This window comes from Crotalus tigris, unplaced genomic scaffold (genome assembly GCF_016545835.1).
Source record: "Crotalus tigris isolate CLP2741 ecotype Arizona unplaced genomic scaffold, ASM1654583v1 scf7180000019707.1183690, whole genome shotgun sequence".
In the NCBI taxonomy this organism is placed as follows: domain Eukaryota; kingdom Metazoa; phylum Chordata; class Lepidosauria; order Squamata; family Viperidae; genus Crotalus; species Crotalus tigris.
In genome coordinates, this window is record NW_024097673.1 from 864,858 (window position 1) to 886,160 (window position 21,303).

Consider the following 21,303-nt stretch of genomic DNA (forward strand, 5'->3'; position numbering starts at 1 on the left):
CAGTTGCATTTATGCAGTTCAGGACAGGAAAGTGGAGAGTTTAGAAAAAACATTCATAGTTGCTTGAAATTGCTGACTACAAAAATACAGAAATGGTCAATGATCGAATCTCTTAAATTATCTCCATCTTATATCTCTTATTTCTGAATGGCACATATGAAATTTAGCTGTTGAGGTACATAATATTAATTTCTAAACAGTGAATTTCTCTTATCCAGTCCATGCTACTTAAAAATAGTAATAATTTAAGGAATTAGCTTTAGTTTTCAGATTATTAGATAACTTGTTGCTATATTTAAATGCTGGACAAGCTGTCTGATATTTTTATTATATTGTCAAAAGTTCAGAAATATCTTAATACAGTATGGCAATCTGCATATTGTTCAATGAAGCTTTTGTTTACAAAATAAAGTTTACTTTTTAATAGAATAGAATAATAACTTTATTGTCACTTTGAATGTACACTAATCGGCATACATTAAAATGAAATTTCATTGCATTCAGCTCTCAAAGGGTCACCACCTCCAATATACACTACATAAATATGACAAAAATAAATAAATACAGAATTATGCATATAGCCACATATATTATATGTCACAGAGAAACAACAGTCTAGTTTGGGTTATGTATACATGTTGTGATTGCTTGCCAGTTAGTGGATCTGGCAGCTGAGTCTGAGGATTCAGATGAGGAGGAGGGGCTGGAGTGACATTAGAGTCAGAGGAAGGCTCTGAGGAGCTCCAAGACTTACAGTCAGACGAGGAGCCTGGCCCCTCTAATCGCGCTCAGGCTGAGACACAGTTGTGCTGAGAGCCTGAGTTGGACAGCGATGAGGAACAGCTGGGACAAAAGCTGGATGCACGAATGCGCAGATAGGAAAAGAGAGTGGGACAGAGGAATGCAATGGGGCAGCTCCAAAGGCAAAGGAGAAGGCATTAGGAAGCCATGCCTTGGCTGAATTATAAAAGGGGAAGGTGTAGGAGGTGCTGGCTGCTGAAGACAACCGTTTGTGTTGAGGATTGAGTTTCTGTGGTTTGTGTTTGTTCGCCTTGGACATTAACTCAGATCTGTGAAAATAAAAGGGATTGTTTTTTTTCTTGAGGTTCCTGCCTGTTTCTTGGAAGAGGGATTTCTCCTTGTGAGCACAAGGACTCACATAGGCTGGGACAGAACAATACATGTGCATGGTGAGAAAAATGAATCTTGCGAGTTTACCAGATGGATGGCACAGGGAACAAAGCTATTACAGAATCGGGTAGTCCTGCTAGAAATCCTTTGAAACCTCCTCCTCCCACAGGGGAGCAACAGAAACAGACCGTAAAGTGGGTGTGTAGGATCTCTAAAAATGCTTTGAGCTCTAAGCACATAGCACTTATAGGCCGCATCCTGAATACCAGGGAGCGAGCTTTCTATGATCTTCTCGGCTGTCCTTACCATTCTCTGTACGGACTTTCTCTCTGAGGCACTGCTGCCACCAAACCAGACAACGATACAATTTGTTAAAATGCTTTCATTGTGTCTCTGTAAAAAGTGGCCAGGACAAAAGGAGAAAGATGTGCTCTCCTCATCTGATGCAGGAAATGCAGACGCTGCTTTGCACACTTCACTAAGGATGATGTATGGAGAGACCAATTCAGATTGTTATTTATCTGCACCTCCAGATACTTAATTCTGTTGACTACTTCTACAGCTGCATCCTTGATACTGAGTGGAGTATGACTATGCCGGCTCTTTCTGAAATCTACAATGATTTCCTTTGTTTTATCAACATTTAGAACCAGGTTACTTTTATTGCACCAGTCCACCAGAGCCTTCACCTCTTCCCTATAAGCATCTTCATTGTCATCCCGGATAAGACCCACCACTGCTGTGTAGTCTGCATACTTCACAATATGATTCATAACAGATTTGGCACAGCAGTCGTGGGTCATCTTCTCCTCCAGGTGCACCAAGCTAAGATAGTTGAAGTGTGCTATAAAATCAGCAAAGCGGGCCTATAGTCAGAAAGGGCAGAATTTCTTTCAAGATGCTATGGACCCGAGACATATGTGGCGAGATATTCAGGTAATTGCTGATTATAAGGCAGCTTCCCTGACATGTAAGGGTGACAGAGACTCTCTAAACAGCTAAATATGTTTTTTGGATGGTTTGAGGCCACAAACAATGGCTGTTCCTCTTCCTGATGAGCAGGCACTCAGGTTTGATACAACTGCTGTTCAGAAAGTCCTGCAGAAAGTCAACACTCGGAAAGTTGAGGGTCCTGATAATATCCATGGCGAGTACTGACCAGCTGGCCACTGTTCTCACAGACATCTTCAATCTCTTGTTGCATCAGGCCGTGGTTCCTTCATGTTTTAAGGCTGCAATCACTGTAACAGTGCCCCCCAAAAACTAAAATCATATGCCTTGATTACCGTCCAGTTGCATTCACTTCTATTATGATGAAGTGTTTTGAGAGAGTGGTAAAGGACTACAACTTCAAATATTCCATACTTAAAAGATAGTTTGGGGCTAATAACCTCATGGCATTAGATTTCTAGAAGGTCAGAGAATTGGGTTGTGCAGAGACTCAGAATTGAAAGCAAAATGTAATTTTGAATGGGTATGGATACACGTAGCACCTGTTGGGGACATCTGAAAGTAGCTCCAAATTTCTAGGACTCTTACAGCTGTCCAACCGAGCCAATGAATGATTCTGGAAAAATATGTTTTTAAGGTGTTCCTGATAGACACTATGTGCATGCTGCAAATCACATTTTGTCCTTCAAAAGTGGATATCTGCACAAACCATGTAGACTACAGAATAGTCCATCTTGATTTTACAAACTAAACTATATTTTAAATAAATGTGGATTCTTTTGTATGATCTTTAGATAGACAATTTCTTCTAAGCAGGCAAGCAGCACTTTGCAGCTGTGAACAATAATTTTCTGTAAAAGCATCTTCTGTGTTTTGTTGAGTGAGACAAGCATTCCTAAAGATAACCATTTAATGTAGCTGTATTAAATTTCAAGGTTATGACTTTCTAAAAGAATATAGAAAACATCATTATTCAGAAACTTACAAAATATAAGTTCTCTTAGCTGCACATATGCAAACAAGCACACATGCAAAAAAATTTTTTATAAATGATGTTTAAGACTGTTAATAGCTGATAAACACCCTCATTTTTTTCAGTACTTTTCAGAATAAAGAAGGTTTTTTTCAGTTTGTAGATATTTCCCTCACCTCCAGACAAGATTAATGAATGACAACTGAATTATCGACAATAGAAATCAGTAATATTGTACATCTGTGGGAAGCATTCGTGAACCATTGCATTATATTACCATAAGATTATGAATGATGTATGATAAAGTTGTGGTTATAAAAAACTGAAGCAAAGACTAAAACTACCTTTTATCTTTTTTATTCCTAAGTATTATAGTATATTATTTGCTTGTAAGTATCTATGTGCACCTAAGTATATAATTTTTCTTATATATTTTTCTCTAATTGCTTTGTTTGGAAAATAGTTCATAATCATTTGTATGGTGCAAGATAACATGAAGTTATGAAATATATTTATTAATACCAGAGGTGGGCAGCAAATATAAATATCATAGATTCTTACAGTATTAGGAACGACTTGAATTCTGAATTTCAGTGAAATCGATTACTTAAGAACTAAAACAGTGCACAGCTGACACAACCAAATATTTTTAGTAGAGTAATAATCCCAAATGATCTAATTATATCAATGAAAGTTCCTTTTTTTACTGATTGAAATGTTTAATTATGCTAATATAGTAGAAAGTATAATAATAAAAATCATATTTTGTGAAATCCTATGATATTTGGGTATATAGTCATGCTTTCTTCTGTCATCAGTAACAACTTATATATAATACACAGGATAAAAAAGTAAAATCGCACATGAATAAATCTTGAATTCAGTTGACACATCCATGGACACATTCACACTGTTTTCTTGACAAGTATAGAAGTTATTTATACTGCCTTTTATCAATTGTTTTTCTCCTCACATTCAATCTAATTCTGAACTCTGGGATTTCCTGTTATTTTTATCAGTCATGTTTTAGCCCTAACAGACGGCAAGTCCTCAAATACACACACAAAAAAAGAGTTGAAAATGTATAGGTCCACTTGACTGCAAATGGGAAAACTTTCCCTTGAAAATGTTCAGTGATAATATGTTGCAAATGAAGGTAAATACACATGTCCCAGAATAATTTTGCATGATCCAATCTAGGTCAGTCACTGGGACCAAAGATTTCTGTTAACCGCCTAGAGAGGGCACTGTTAAGTGGTATATAAGTCTAAGTGCTATTGCTATTCTTCCAAGCTTCCAGACTTTATTGAAACCCATCATCAGAAAACTTCTCTCTCTCTCCAGAATATGTCTAACTTCTTATAGATGAGTATGGGCAAGAATTTTACAAATCCAAAGGAATATAATTTAATATTTGGCACCACACTTCTGTGGTGTATTATACATCAATTAGGAGCTGTTGAAAATAGTACAGAATTTTAATTTACGGTTTATTTTGTTATCAAGCACAATGTACTCTCACCCCATATATCCTTGCTCTGGTAACCATCCAATTCAGATAATACGTGGTAGTTAATTCCTCCACTTGGAATTGAACTGCAAATGATTGGCGCCAGTGCTGAAAGCAAAGCACTGACAGGAGTGATCACATCACTAGTTAGCACTTTGCCTTCTCTCCTTTGGCCTAATTAAAGTTTCTGAAAAGTTTTCAAAGAGATCAAGTACGATGTCACTAGCATGCAGGTCTACTGTCCAGGCAGGGTCATTGTTGTTGATACAAGGTATTCTGCCATCCTGATACTTGTGCCTTCAGTGAAAACCTTGGGTACAAGAGTGGCCCTAAAGTACACATCTGACCATTTAGTTAGAAGACTTGGAATCCTTCTCAAAACAGGACAAACCTCATTTAGATATAAGAACTATTCACAAATTCAATCTGTGTTATATTAATGGTGTAACTTACTGTAATAGAATAAAATAATGATTCTGTGCCCAATGAATAAATGAGGCAAATTAATAAAAAGGGGGGAAAAATCAATCTACAAAATTATAGGACCTTCCCTGAAAACGAACTACCACACTAGAAAGGTCACACCATTCATAGGTTCAAAGAAAAGTATCATATAATACATGTATTTCAGTTAAGAAATATTTATGTTGGCATCTTATGTGTCAGAATGTTACATTGTTGCACATATAGATACTGTATTAATAAGCTGAGCTGTCATTTAAAAACACTGAATTGTCCTTTCCTTTTTTGAAGCTTCCTTATCCTATATCCTGAAAAGTAGTTGTTTGCATGTATGTGGCTAGCTTGTTTTGAGGAAAAAGAACCTTTATTTGCAAGGATTTCTTTTTTATTTGCAACAAATTCTTCTGATTAAAATTAGAGGAACAATCTTCCAGAAATATTACCTTTGGAAATTTTCCTCATTTGAATTGAGAAGGAAGATGGAGCTATTAATGGTTTATTAAATAAGTCCATGTGAACGATTGCAGTTTCTCTTCTGAGCAGCTGGAGGACTATAAATGATCTTATTGGAATAATGGGAACATCTCAGGACAGAGTTGAAGGGCTTGGACAGTTAAGGTTTTTTTATAATTTTAAATGTGAGAATGGGAAAAAGAATTCACCTATTCTGTTTGTACTGTTTTAAATCTGTCCTCTCTCTCTAGAGGTCAAACCCCCAAATCAAGCTATTTTTCAGATTCGGGGACATTGATAAATGTAAGTAGGAGTTAGCCTATATGTTGTCCATATTACCTTTTGCTGTCTATCTTTACCACAGAAAATGAAAAAAGACAAGAAGCAACTCTGTTTCAGACAAGGTCAATAAATGAATCATATTCTGCCTCTCCTACAAGATTTTTGAAGTTAGCTATTTTTTTCAGTTTTCACAAACAGCAGCAATTGCATCATTGAAACATTTCATATTAACACCATTCCATAATTTTAGGATTCAGAATGATTGTGGATGAAGCAATTGAACCAGTACCAGCTCACCTGAAATGATTCTATAATTTGTTAGAACTGGCCGTCCTTGGAAAAATATCACCTACATATGATTTTGAGTGAATTATATTCTAGTGATAGATTTTGATGGGAATGAATGAAAGAAGACCTTTCATATACTTTATTGCACCAATATCAGGGTACAATAAGATTGATTGTAAACATCAGATTGTATGATTCTTTCATATTTGGTGGAAAAGTTATGAAGGTTAGTAGTACTGGAAGATGATTTATTATAGGATGAAACAAATATTAAATGTGTAATGCTCTTTTCCACCAGCTGTTTTCTGTTAAACATCATTAAACCTTATGCTCCTGCAAAGTACTGTATATGGAATTGGCTGTGTAGATGATAACAGCTGCCAGGATACTTTGTCTTTTACTGTAAATCATATATAGTCTCATTTATAGAATAGTGACAAACTTAACTATGGATATGAATCAATGTCAAAAAATAACTGCATATTTGAAAAATAAGTCTGAAACATAATGCAACTTGAAAATAATTTGTGGACTATAATTATACATATGCACTTGTACTGCAACTGAAGAGTGAATTTCTCATAACATAAAATTTTAATACCAGCTCTTGCCTGACTTGTTAAATAAGAACAGAAGTTTTTTTTTTAGATCATATGCAAACCCTTTTTATTTGTTTATTCTGACTAAGGAATCAATGGTTATCACTGTGACTTAATTTGATTAGTTTGATCACTTTTATAAGCAGCATTAATTGAATGTTATTTTCAATTTTTTTATTCAGTTTTAGTTTGCAAATCTCTTTTCCATCTTATTATGGTTTTAAAGGTCTGTTACATTACAAAGAAGGAAAATTATTGAAAATTATGATAAAATAGCAGGAAAAAGATTAGTGCAGAGATATTGTAGGAGATTTCATTGACGGTTAGCAATATGGGTTTATAGAAACCTTTATTTAATTGGATAAAAGTGCTCCTGTCACACTCGCTGGCAATGGTGTGTAAATTATTGCCAGTTTAATTCAAAGTTTCCACTGTGAACATTAGTACTTTTGAAGCAAGATCAGATTGGTAGCTATCTCAAGCAGGGTATTATCTCTGACCGTGGCCAAGCTGATATCATTGGGAAATTATCAAAATACAGGTAGTCCTTGACTTACAACAGTTCATTTAATAACTGTTCAAAGTTACAACGGCTCTAAAAAAAGTTATGGACTTATGACCATTTTTCACACTTAAAACCATTGCAGCATCCCCGTGGTCACCTGATCAAAATTCAGACATATGACAACTGACTCATATTTATGATCGTTGCAAGGTCACAGGATCATGTGATCAGCATTTGCAACTTTCTGACAAGTAAATTCGATGGGGAAGCCAGATTCACTTAGGAACCGTGTTACCAACTTAACAGCTGCAGTGATTCACTTAACAACTGTGGCAAGAAAGATCATAAAATGGAGCAAAATTCACTTAACAAATGTTTTATTAGCAACAGAAATTTTGGGCTCAATTGTGGTTGTAGGTTGAGGACCACCTGTACATGTAAAAGCAGCCATTTCCACTTTTTCTTCTTGTTGTTAATTGCGAAGTCGTGTCCGACCCATCGCGACCCCATAGACAATGTTCCTCCAGGTCTTCCTGTCCTCTACCATCTTCTGGAGTCCATTTAAATTCACACCTACTGCTTCAGTGACTCCATCCAGCCATCTCATTCTCTGTCGTCCCCTTCTTCTATTGCCCTCAATCTTTCCCAGCATTAGGCTCTTCTCCAGTGAATCCTTCCTTCTCATTAGGTGGCCAAAGTACTTGAGTTTCAACTTCAGGATCTGGCCTTCTAAAGAGCAGTCGGGGTTGATCTCTTCTAGGACTGACCGGTTTGAACGCCTTGCAGTCCAAGGGACTCGCAGGAGTCTTCTCCAGCACCATAGTTCAAAGGCCTCAATTCTTTGCGCTCAGCCTTTCTTATGGTCCAACTTTCACAGCCATACATTGCAACTGGGAAAACCATGGCCTGGACTATACGCACTTTTGTTGGCAGGGTGATGTCTCTGCTTTTTAGAATGCTGTCTAGATTTGCCATAGCTTTCCTCCCCAGGAGCAAGCGTCTTTTAATTTCTTGGCTGCAGTCCCCATCTGAGGTGATCTTGAGCCCAGAAAAATAAAATCTGTCACTACCTCCATTTCTTCCCCATCTATTTGCCAGGAATTGAGAGGGCCGGATGCCATGATTTTGGTTTTCTTAATGTTGAGTTTCAAGCCAACTTTTGCACTCTCCTTCTTCACCCGCATCAAGAGGCTCTTTAGTTCCTCTTCACTTTCTGCCATTAGAGTGGTATCATCTGCATATCTTAGGTTGTTGATATTTCTCCCGGCAATCTTAATTCCAACTTTTGATTCATCTAGCCCTGCCTTTCTCATGATGTGCTCTGCATATAAGTTAAATAGGCAGGGCGACAGTATACAGCCTTGCCGGACTCCTTTTCCAATTTTGAACCAATCAGTGGTTCCGTGTTCGGTTCTCACTGTTGCTTCTTGACCCGCATATAGGTTTCTCAAGAGACAAATGAGATGGTCTGGTACTCCCATCTCTTTAAGAACTTGCCACAATTTGTTGTGATCCACACAATCAAAGGCTTTTGCATAGTCAATGAAGCAGAAGTAGATGTTTTTCTGGAACTCCCTAGCTTTCTCCATGATCCAGCGTATGTTGGCAATTTGATCTCTAGTTCCTCTGCCTCTTCGAAATCCTGCCTTTACTTCTGGGAGTTCTCGATCCACATACTGCTGGAGTCTAGCTTGTAGGATTTTAAGCATAACTTTACTAGCATGTGAAATGAGTGCAATGGTGCGATAGTTTGAACATTCTTTGGCATTGCCTTTCTTTGGAATTGGAATGTAAACTGACCTTTTCCAATCCTGTGGCCACTGTTGAGTTTTCCAAATTTGCTGGCAAATTGAGTGTAGCACTTTTACTGCATCGTCTTTTAAGATTTTGAATAGCTCAGCTGGAATACTGTCACCTCCACTAGCTTTGTTGTTGCTCAGATTTTCTAAGGCCCATTTCACTTCACATTCTAGGATGTCTGGTTCGAGGTCAGTGACCATCTCATTGTGGTTATCTGGGATGTTAAGCTCATTCTTGTATAGTTCTTCTGTGTAGTTTTGCCATCTCTTCTTAATCTCTTCTGCCTCTGTTAGGTCTCTGCCATTTTGGTCCTTTATCATGCCCATCTTTGCATGAAACGTTCCCTTCATATCTCCAATTTTCTTGAAGAGATCTCTGGTCCTCCCTATTCTGTTGTTTTCTTCTATTTCTTTGCACTGTTCATTTAAGAAGGTATTCTTATCTCTTCTAGCTATTCTCTGGAATTCTGTATTCAATTGGGTGTATCTTTCTCTTTCTCCTTTGCCTTTCGCTTCCCTTCTTTCCTCAGCTATTTGCAAAGCTTCCTCAGACAGCCATTTTGCTTTCTTGCATTTCTTTTTCTTTGGGATGGTTTTAGTTGCTACCTCTTGTACAATGTTGCGAACTTCCATCCATAGTTCTTCAGGCACTCTGTCTATCAGATCCAGTTCCTTAAATCTATTTGTCACCTCTACTGTATATTCATCAGGAATATGATTTAGTTCATACCTGAGTGGCCTAGTGCTTTTCCCTACTTTTTTCAATTTAAGCCTAAATTTTGCAACGAGAAGCTCATGATCTGAGCACAGTCAGCTCCTGGTCTTGTTTTTACTGACTGTATACAGCTTCTCCATCTTTGGCTGCAGAGCACATAGTCAATCTGATTTCTATGTTGACCGTCTGGTGATGTCCATGTGTAGAGCCGTCTCTTGGGTTGTTGGAAAAGAGTGTTTGTTATGACCATCGTATTCTCTTGACAAAATTCTATTAGCCTGTGCCCTGCTTCATTTTGTACTCCAAGGCCAAACTTGCCTGTTATTCCGGTTATCTTTTGGCTTCCTACCTTAGCATTCCAATCCCCCATGATGATAAGGACATCATTTTTTGGTGTTAATTCTATAAGGTGCTGTAGGGCTTCATAGAACCGGTCAATTTCATCCTCTTCAGCACCAGTGGTTGGGGCATAGATTTGGACTACTGTGATATTGAATGGTTTGCCTTGGATTCGAATTGAGATCATTCTGTCATTTTGGGGATTGTATCCCAGTATTGCTTTTCCTATTCTTTTATTGACTATGAAGGCTACTCCATTTCTTCTGAGGGATTCTTGCCCACAGTAGTATACCTGATGGTCATCTGAGTTAAATTCACCCATTCCTGTCCATTTTAGTTCGCTGATTCCTAAGATGTCGATGTTCAGTCTTGTCATCTCTTTTTTGACTACGTCTAGCTTGCCTTGATTCATGGATCTTACATTCCAGGTTCCTATGGAGAAAAAATCTTTACAGCATCGGACTTTCCTTTCACCACCAGATATATCCACAGCTGAGCGTCCTTTCGGCTTTGGCCCAGTCGCTTCATTCTTTCTGGCGCTACTAGTACTAGCCCTCTGCTCTTCCCCAGTAGCATATTGGACACCTTCCGACCTGAGGGGCTCATCTTCCAGCGTCATATCTTTTTTCCTTTTAGTACTGTCCATGGGGTTTTCATGGCAAAGATACTGGAGTGGTTTGCCATTTCCTTCTCCAGTGGATCACATTTTGTCAGAACTTTCTGCTATAACCTGTCCGTCTTGGGTGGCCCTGCACGGCATAGCTTATAGCTTCATTGAGTTACGCAAGCCCCTTCGCCACGACAAGGCAGTAATCCATAAAGGGGTTATGAGCTTCCATTTGGTAAGATTTACCTTTGTATTTTTTTGTCACAGTAAATAGAGCAGCAATATACCATAATTATATATTTTTTTTAAAAAAACAAGTTTGGATTTTGTACTCTATTACAGGCATTAATACAGCCATTGGCAGAAATTTGTGGCTAAATATAAAATATTCTATCATAAAAAAATTTACAATGTATTGTATATTTGTTCATAAAATGTTCATATCCTGAATCAATGTATCTTGATATTTGTCACTGAAGAATAGTTAAGACCTGCATGCTAATTTCTGATCCCCTATATTTGCTTCAATAATCACAGTTATTTGCAGTATAACATGAATTATTAATTTTCCCCCAATAATTTAAATAAAATAAGCACTTTGGAAGAACAAGTCTTTATGGAAGTCAAAAAGTCCTCTCAGTTTGACAGTATTGTGAATAGAGTTTTAGATGTTAGGGTTTCAACAGAGTTAGATATCAAAATGGCAGACATTTTGTCTATTGGAGGAAGTTTTATCTTGTGCTGCTTTTTTTTCTAAATAGAATCAAGCCATGTACAGATCAAGACTGAAATCTAAATGTTGAGCTGTTTGATTATTTATATTCATGCCTCTGCAGAAATCTTTCACAATGTTATCTTTTATTAGAGGACTGGAGTGAAGGAAAATAGCTTCAAAATTGGTGCTACACTGGTGCGGCACTAGCAGCTCTGTTAGCACATGCAGCATGCGCTGGCGCTGTGCATATGCATGAATGGCCACGCACCCCCCACGGTGGCTAGCAACCCATTTGCGCATGCACAAATGGGCCGTGCAAACCTCCCAGGCTAGTGGTGTATGCACAAACAGGCTGCAGACACCCGCCCCATGCTACCATTCCCATTTGCGCCTGTGCACATGTGCAAACAGGACTGCAGGTGCTAGCACAAGGGGGGAATGCGCACCCAGCTGTTTCTGCGGCCCGTTGGCTAAGAGCCCACGGCCTGGTCTCGGGCCTCGGACCATGGGTTAGTGACCCCTGGTTTATGATGCACAATTTATATGATGAATATTGGGGATGAATATAGATACATTCATTCAAAAAGTTACTTCATTTCTGAACATGTGTCTATAAATATTTATTATTGGTAATAGTTATAATTTATTGAACTTAAGAATTATTTTACCAATTTCTAGAAAATATAGTTAGTAATATTTTTCTGCATTCTTGTGATATTAAATATATGACCTCAGCCTTCTGGGAGTAATTGGAATCTACTGGCTGATTTTCACACTCCAGCACTGCATAAATAGGGAAGGAAGAAGGTGATCCCAGTTCCCCTCTCTACAGCATTGCTCTTCTTTCTTCCAAAATAGCTGATTCAGCAAGTAAAAAAAAACAACTATATGTAATTGTATTAGAAATTTGATTGTACTTTTTACATCAAAATCATACAATGAGTATCTTGGTCACTTGCTAAACTAAGAAATAATGTTTAAGAAATTCTTTCGTTCTTATTTTGATAGTTCATATTATTCAGTATATAAAATCAGAATCTATTATTACAAATACAGTATAGAAAAATAGGCACGTAGTACTTGCCAAAACATTGATTTCTACAGACTAACTTTGTACTAATTTGTAAACTTATTAAACATCAGAAAACCTTTGTCTTACGCATTTACAAGTCTATTTCACATCTTTATTACTATAATCTGAGCCTTTATATTAATCATCAGTTGTATACAAATACACTATTCTGCATTGAACATTTATCTACTGTGTGTACAAAGGGCATATACATATATTACTAAGTACTGAGATTTTTCAGTTTCAACTCAGTTATCATAATCTCTCCTCACCATCTTATACATGGGGATTTTCTTCCATTCTATTAAAGCAATCCTCTCACAAAGAGAAACATTTAACAATAGTGTACATAAGAAATCAACAGAACCAGGTTTCCAAACTTATAAATTTAAGTACTCCAAGCTATAAATTAGCTGTGTGTTACTTATAAACAAATAAATTACTTAGTACACTTTACATTCTGATGACACTGTGGGTTTCTTCCAGATTTTAAGTAGATACTCTGGAATTCTAGACTAGCTATTAATTTTTCATTTATTTATACTACTGCATTATTGATGTTGGCTTTGGCTCTCTAAGATTTTGAAGAAGAGTTCAGTAGAAAACAGAATGTATAACTTGATCTTGACTGAGAAATTTTCCTCACATAGAATTTTGGAAAGGGAAATTGGGCCCAATTTATAGTATATACTATAAACACATTTGATAATTATTGATATTTTATTTAGAATAAATGTTAGCATGTTTCTACTGTAACTAACATTGTATCATGGAAAATCTTCACTGTTCTTTGTTTTAATTTAAAGAAAATGAGGTCAGCCTCTGCACTGAGTTTCAAATGACGAGAAGAAGCCCGTCATTTTAGAATTGGGGAATATATGTATGCTAGAGAGCATCTAGTATTATTACACCACAGTATGTGTGGAAACCATTTTATCTTTCTAGACGTATTAAGTATTTTTTTTTTTTGGACCGGTTTTTTTTTTATTGAAAATTTTTATTTTTTAAAACATACAATCATTTATAAAAATACAATAAAATTTTAAAATAGAGAACCCCCCCCTTACCCTCCCTCCCACCCCCACCCCCCCTCCCTTCACTTCCCAGAGCAGAATACAGGGTTAAGAAAAAAAAAGAAAAAGAAAATTATAATAATTAAAAAAAAGAAAAAAAAAGAGAAAGAAAAAAAAATATCATAATTAACCTTTAACTCCATAACTTATAAAACAATTCTCTATAATATTTGATATTCATTCATAAAATAAATAAAACTTTTTAATTCCATATTTTTTCTGAATATAATCTATCCACCTTCCCCATACAGTAATATATCTTTCTTGTGTATGATCCTTTAAATAAGCAGAAATTTTTGCCATTTCTGCAAAACTAGATACTTTAAATATCCATTCTTCTAAAGTAGGCAAAGAATCTTTCTTCCAATATAGACCTACTAGTAACCTTGCTGCAGTTAATAAATTCAACATCAAAGTAGTTTCTTTTTCATTTAAGTCAACAAAAATACCAAGTAAAAATAGTTGAGGAGTAAACTTTATCTTCTTTCTAAAAATCTTTTGAATGTTCCACCAAATCATAATCCAAAAAGCCTTTACTTTTTTACAATTCCACCAAATATGAAAGTATGTCGCATCATTATTGCCACATCTCCAACATTTGGGCTGTATGTTGGAATACATACAAGATAATTTTTTAGGATCTAAATGCCATCTATAAAACATTTTATAAAAATTTTCTCTCAAATTTTGAGCTTGTGTAAATTTAACATTTCTTATCCAAATTATCTCCCATAAATCCAATGAGATCGGCTCCTGTATATTCTGAGCCCATTTAATCATACAATCTTTAACCAATTCTGTTTCCGAATCTAACTCTAATAAAACATTATATATTCTTTTTATATGAGCCGGACCTTGGTTTTTAATCTGAATAACCAATTGTCTATCTTCTAGTGTTATTCCCTCTTTCTTGTCTACAGTCCATCTATCCATTATTTGTAAATATTGAAACCATGACTGTAGAATATTTTGCTGCCTTAATACATCTAGGGATTTCAAATGCCAATTCGAACCAGAACAAATTAACAATTCTTTATATGAAATTTTATCAAAATTTGTCCCCTTAGAGGTTCCCTCAATTGCATGTCTGGGAATCCCCCAGATAGGTATTTTATAATTTAATCTATAATAATACTTCTTCCAAACACGAAGTAAGGCATTCCTCAAAATATGTGATTTAAAAGTCCGATCAACTTTCTTATTAAAAATTAAATATGCATGCCAACCATATATTAAATCCCAACCTTCCAAAAAAAGAATATCCATATTTGTTAAATTAAGCCAATCACTTAACCAAGTTAGGGCGGCTGCATCATAATATAATTTCAAATTGGGTGCCTTAAGTCCCCCTCTTTCTCGAGCATCCTGTAATATCTTAAATTTAACCCTTGGTTTCTTCCCGGCCCATATAAAATTATTGATACCCTTTTGCCATTCCTCCAAATTTGCCTCTTTTTTAAGAATAGGTATCATCTGAAACAAAAAAAGAAACTTTGGTAGAACATTCATTTTTACAGCTGAAATTCTCCCCAACAATGACAATTGCAATTTTTTCCAATCTATTAAATCCTTTTGGACTTTTGCCCATAGTGGTTCATAATTGTTCTTGTACAATTTTCCATTTGAAGCAGTTAGATATACTCCCAAGTATTTAACCTTTTTTACCATCTGAAAACCTGTGGCTTTAATCAAACTTTCCCTTTCTTTAACTGACATATTCTTAGATAATATCTTAGTCTTATAATTATTAACTTTAAAACCAGAAACATTCCCATACTGTGTTATAAGTTCTAATAAACCATCAATCGCCTGATTCGGCTGTTCCAAAATTAAAACCAAATCATCCGCAAATGCCCGCAATTTATACTCATTCTTCCTTATCTTTACACCCTTAACTAACTTCGATTCCCGAATCTGAATCAATAAAATTTCCAATGTTAAAACAAATAACAATGGGGATAATGGACATCCTTGTCTTGTCCCTTTTTGAATATTGAAATTCTCAGTCAATCCCCCATTTACAACAATTTGTGCAGATTGCTGCTGATATATAGCTTTAAGTGCATGTAAAAAATTATCCCCAAAATTCATTTTCTCTACCAAAGAAAATAAAAATTGCCAGTCCAATTGATCAAAAGCTTTTTCAGCGTCCAAAAAGATAAAAGCCACAGGAATCTGATTATTCTTATCCAAGTACTCAATTAAGTTAATAATTTGTCTAACATTATGTTTCATATATCTCCCTGTTATAAATCCTGCTTGATCACTATGAATCAAGTCTTTCATAACCTGCATTAATCTATTTGCCAAAATTTTTGTAAAGATCTTATAATCAACATTCAATAATGAAATTGGCCTATAATTCTTAGGCTCTGTAAGATCCTGATCTTCCTTCGGAATCAGTGATATAAAAGCTCTTTTCCAAGAAGGAGGAACTTGCATACCCAACAAAATACTATTAAAGAGTTCCTTTAGTGGCTCTATCATTTCTTCAGATAAAATCTTATAATACCTAGAAGTCAGTCCATCTGTTCCAGGAGACTTTCCAACCTTTAACTGCTTAATAGCTAAGCCAATTTCCTCCACAGTAATTAAACTATTCATCCCATTTTGTTGTTCCTCTGAAAGTCTAGGAAAATGTACTGATTGTAAATATTTATCTATATCCAAACCCCTTATATTATCACTTGAATATAATTTTGTGTAAAAGTCCAAAAAGCTTTTTTTAATCAAATCTTGCTGAAAAACCTCAGTACCTTTATATTTTACTTTCTCTATAATTCTAGCTTTCTGTTTCTTTCGTAACTGATAAGCCAACCACCTCCCAGGCTTATTCGCATTGCAAAAAGTATTATGTCTCATATACGACAGATTGGTAGCCACCTGATCTGCCATCAACATGTTAAATTGTTCCTTAAGCATCTTTATAGATACCTTTAAATTATTATCAGTAGGGTTAAGAACCAACTCTTGTTCTTTTGATTTGATCTCTTCTTCTATTTCTCTACGTCTTTGTGACCCTTTTTCCCTAAAAACTTTATTCAATTGAATCAAAATTCCCCTCATATATGCTTTACTAGCGTCCCACACCATAGACATCGATGTTCCCTTATTCATATTTATAGTAAAAAAGTCCTTTAAATGTTCTTTACACTTTTGTACGAACTCCTCCCGATTAAATAAGTTCTCATTCAATCTCCAGGATCTTCTATTCCCGTCTTCCGAATATAACTCCATCCACACCGGACTATGATCTGACAATGTTCTAGGAAAAATTTTCACCTTCCTCACTCTAGGGAGGAAGTCACTAGTAATCAAAAAAAAATCAATCCTTGAAAATGACTGGTGTCTATCAGAATAAAAGGTAAAGTCTCTATCACTTGTATTCCTTTCTCGCCAAATATCAATAAGCTCCAATTCTTCCTTCAAATCAAAGAAAGTCATAGGTAATTTAGTTTGAATAAAAGTTTTAGAGGAACTTCTTTTGTCTATAGTTGGGTCTAAAACCCCATTCCAGTCACCCATCAAAATTACCGATTTATAATCCAACTGAGATATCTTGCCATGCAGCAACTTATAAAATTGTTTCTGTTGTTGATTGGGAGCATATAGTCCAACAATAAGAACCTTTCGGCCTTGTAATAATAATTCCACAAAAAGATATCTTCCTTCAGAATCAGCCTCAATTAGTTTAGCTGAAAAAGTTTTCTTCACATAAATTACCACTCCCCCTTTTTTCCCAGGGGCTGGAGCAGTAAAATGTGTGCCCAGACGGGAATTCATCAAAAATTTAGAATCCTTTAAAGTTATATGAGTCTCCTGCAAACATATCAAATCATTATTATGTTGTTTCAAATAATGGAAAATCTTTCTTCGTTTCTGGGGCACGTTTAAGCCATTAACATTCCAGGTCAGGAACCTGACCATCTCCACCGGCCTGGAGCCTCTGGAGCATGGCCTGCAGATCTGCTGTCGAAGATCTTTTTGGTCTTGCCCCTCCCACAGGCTCTGTAACAACCAAACTTTCACCACTCTTCTGCAACTGCTCTTTTTCTTTACGTTTATGGGCAGCTCGTGTCATCCTTTGCTCTTTTATGTCAGAATTCGGTGCAGCTTGTTCCATAACCATCATTGATGAGGCTCCTGCCATAAGAGACTCTTCCGTCATCCTTATTTGTGGAGGTGGTGACAATCTTGCTTTTAAGATAGACTGATAAAAATCTCTTGCTTTGGAAACAGTAGTTAATCTGTGACGTATCCCTTCATAATTTACTATTATTCCTCTTGGAATCTCCCATCTGAACTGAATTTGACGATGTTTCAACTCATCAGACAAGAAAGTAAAATCTTTTCTGGCTCTTAAAATTTTTGGAGGTATCTCTTTTAAAATTATCACGTCTTGATCAGCAATTTGAAACTTTTGTTTGTAAAAAGCCTGTATAATTTCATTACGGATAGATCTTCTAGAAAAATAAATAACCACATCTCTTGGTAGATTTCTCTGTCTAGCAACCCGTGAATTAACTCTAAAAAATTTTTCTATCTCATTCTCAATTATTTCAGGCCGCCAACCAATATTAGGAGCAATATCTTTCACAATAAGCATCTTTAAGTCTTCCTGAGGGTTCTCCCTCAGGCCTCTGATACGCAATGCGTGTTCCATCTCCCTATATTGTGAAATGATTTGTTCATCCTGTGTAATTTCTATCTTGTTCTCTACCTCCTGCATTCTAAATTCCATCCTTGATGCATTTTCAGTAATCTTTTCCATCTGGTCATCAATCCTTTCTATGTGCAGGGCTAGGCCCTGAAAGGCCAGAAGGATATGGTCTCTTACTTGTTTATTCTTTTTCTCCAATAATTCTTCTGTATTAGCCCTCTCTGCAATTATAAGATCTTTTACCTCCTCCTTAATATCCAAGGCATGCTGTTTTAAAGCATCTTGTAAATCATTAAGAGAAATTGCAGGAGGAGGAGGAGAAGGTGGAGGTGATTTTGGTTTCTGAGATGCAGGCTGAGGCATTGGAGAAGAAATAGGAACCTTAGGGGCGGGAGGCAGACGTTTTGAAGCCATTTTCTTAAGTTCCAAGAAGAAAGATTCTTATTGAAAAAAAAAAAGGGCACAGTTCTTTTAAGTGTTCTTAAAAAAAAGAGAAAAAAAAATAGAGAAAAAAAGAGGAAAGAATAAAAGCCAAATTCTTACTTCTGTATTTAAAGAGTTAATCTGTATCCAGGTTTTACTCTGTAATGCAAATCAGGCAAGAAAGACAATCGCCATTTTAGTTTTCACTTTCCCTTTCTTCTAAAGGGAAAGTGAACAAAAGAAAAGGAAGAGGAAACTTGCTGAAGTTAAAGGCACCATCAAACTTAAGCACAGTCTCTCCTGGTCTGCTCCGTCTGCTTTCAAATACTCACAAGCAGCTGGAAAAAAAAGCAGATGTGGAAGCGGCAACTTGCTTCATCCCAAAAACTTCGGAATGAAGTCTCCCTGGAACGCGGAGTTGCTCAGGCTCCGAGGGAGCTCTACCCTCCGATCCCCAAAATAACAGGAATCCAGGGGAGCTCTTACCTCTACCTGAGAGCTCTCCTCCTCCCTTTTTCCCAGGGAGGAGTTTCAAGCCGCGGGACAGCTGATTGTCAAAGTCCCGCGGCTTTTACACGCACCAGGAACGGGCGGCTTTGTAAAACGCCGCCATTCGTCATCGCTGGAACCACCGGAAGTCCTGATTCACCAGCTCTTTGATCCCTCTGTTCAAACGTGTCTCCACGCAATAACAGACAACTTGGGCTGAAAATGTTCCTTCAATAACTTCTTTAAATCTATGTAAGTGACAGATTCAAGAGGAGCAGGGGCTGCCAAATTTTCTGCAATTTCAAATGCATCTTGACCACAGACACACAGCAAAGTAGCAGCCTTCAAGCCATCCTCTCTAACTTGATTCACTCTAAAGTAATTTTCTACTCTAGCAACATAAGACTCCCATCTTTCTGGGTGAGTAATGTCGAATTCAGACAGTCTCCCTATCTTCGCCATTCTTGCTTCTTACTCTAGGAAAGGGTCTATCAGCCAGCTTACCTCCAGCGATGCTGTACTGGCAGGCCAGGTGCTGAGTTTAACGCCGTCTTCCTCTCTCCAGGACTCTTGGGGTAAGCTTACAAATCTTCTTCTTTGATCTTGTAAGCGATCCCATCCTCGTCGCCGGTGTTGAGTCCTCGAGTCAACGGTGAATGAAGAGCACACATTCTGTAATTCCAACAGCCTTTATTCTCAGTAGTTCTCCCTCCGACACAACTCTGAGGCTCGCAGGCCTCTCTGTCTCCTTTAATAGAATCCCCGGGCAAAAAGGTAACAATCTGGTGCGCTTCCGCGCCTCGCGCATGTGCGCAAAGCCAGCACCACTCAGTCTGGTCCCGGGCAGCTTGCAACAGCCCGGGACCATTGCAACGTGCCGAGCCTGCCTTTGCAGGCTCAGGACACAACAGGAACATTCGCAACTTGGGGATTACCTATACTATAATTCAATGTGCCCTAGCTAATACCGATACATTATCATTGTATTGCTGGGCTATTTATTATTAAGTAAATTTAGCCTGGGTGTATTTTTTAAATGTAAAAATATAGGTAGTCCTGAACTTTAGTGACCATTCAAAGTTGCGTCACTGAAAAAAATGACGTATGATCATTTTTCACACTTATTATCATTGCAGCATTCCCATTGTCATATGATCAAAATTTGAATGCTGGGCAACTGGTTCATATTTATTTACAGTGTTCCGAAGTCATGTGATCACCTTTTGTGATCTTCTGATAAGCAAAATCAACGGGGAAGTCAGATTCGCTTAACAACCCTGTTGCTAACTTAATAAATGCAGTAATTCATTTAACAACTGTGGTAAGAAAGTCATAAAATAGGGCAAAATTCACCTAACAACTGTCTCATTTAGCAATAGAAATTTTGGGTTCAGTTGTGGTCATAAGTCAAGAACTACCTGTATGTCTATTTTCCACATAATTTGTCAGGAACTCTAGAATCGATAGTTAAAATTTGTTGTAAAAAATTTCCCCGTATATACTCCAGAATAAGCTTTATTTAATATTGTGTAGACCACAAAAATATAGCTATGGGGGAAAATGACATTTATGTTTGCTAATGTAATCTTCTTGGAGAAAACTGAACAAAACCATCTTAGGAAATGAAAATTTTGGGCTGATGGTATGCTTTGAATAGGTAGGACTGAAAATATAAATGTTTTTGTTACCATTCTGGAGACCAAGATTTCTGGACAATCGAACTTCCTTTCTTTGAGAAAAAAAATCACAAATATAAATAGAAAGCTTTGGAGATACAGGTGAGGTTTGGTTATTTTATTGATGCTGGTAGATACCATGCTTCTTATCTTCAGAAGTATCTTCAAGAATAAGGAAGTTCATTCTTAGAAATACCTAAAACACCCCAAAGTAATTTAATCTATACTTACAGGACCTAATTATTAGTCTGTTCTCTGTTTTCTGTTTCAAGAATGCTGGTGTTTTAGACTAGAGCCATATACAAGAACTGATGCTACTATACTTAAATAAAACTTTGTTCATAGATATTGATCACAGACACTCCATTAATTTTTAAAACTATTTTAGCAGTTGCAGTATCAAATAAATTATAAAAGTAAAGGAACCGATTGGTGCATTTGGCCATTTGGCTATTTTCATTTGCATACTGAACAGTAGTATTTAAAAGAGTTGCTCTTCTTGCTGTTATGATTTTATTATATTTTATAAGGTAGAGGACACCTTGTCCTATGAGGAGTTAATATGATGTAATTGGAAGCCA

The 21,303-nt window shown here is 36.5% G+C and overlaps 1 protein-coding gene across 2 annotated transcripts in view; it reads left to right on the forward strand.

Moving 5' to 3' along the window:
* The window catches only part of FRMPD4 (FERM and PDZ domain containing 4), a 350,102-nt gene that overhangs the window by 179,759 nt on the left and 149,040 nt on the right, over positions 1-21,303 (forward strand). The window lies entirely within an intron of this gene.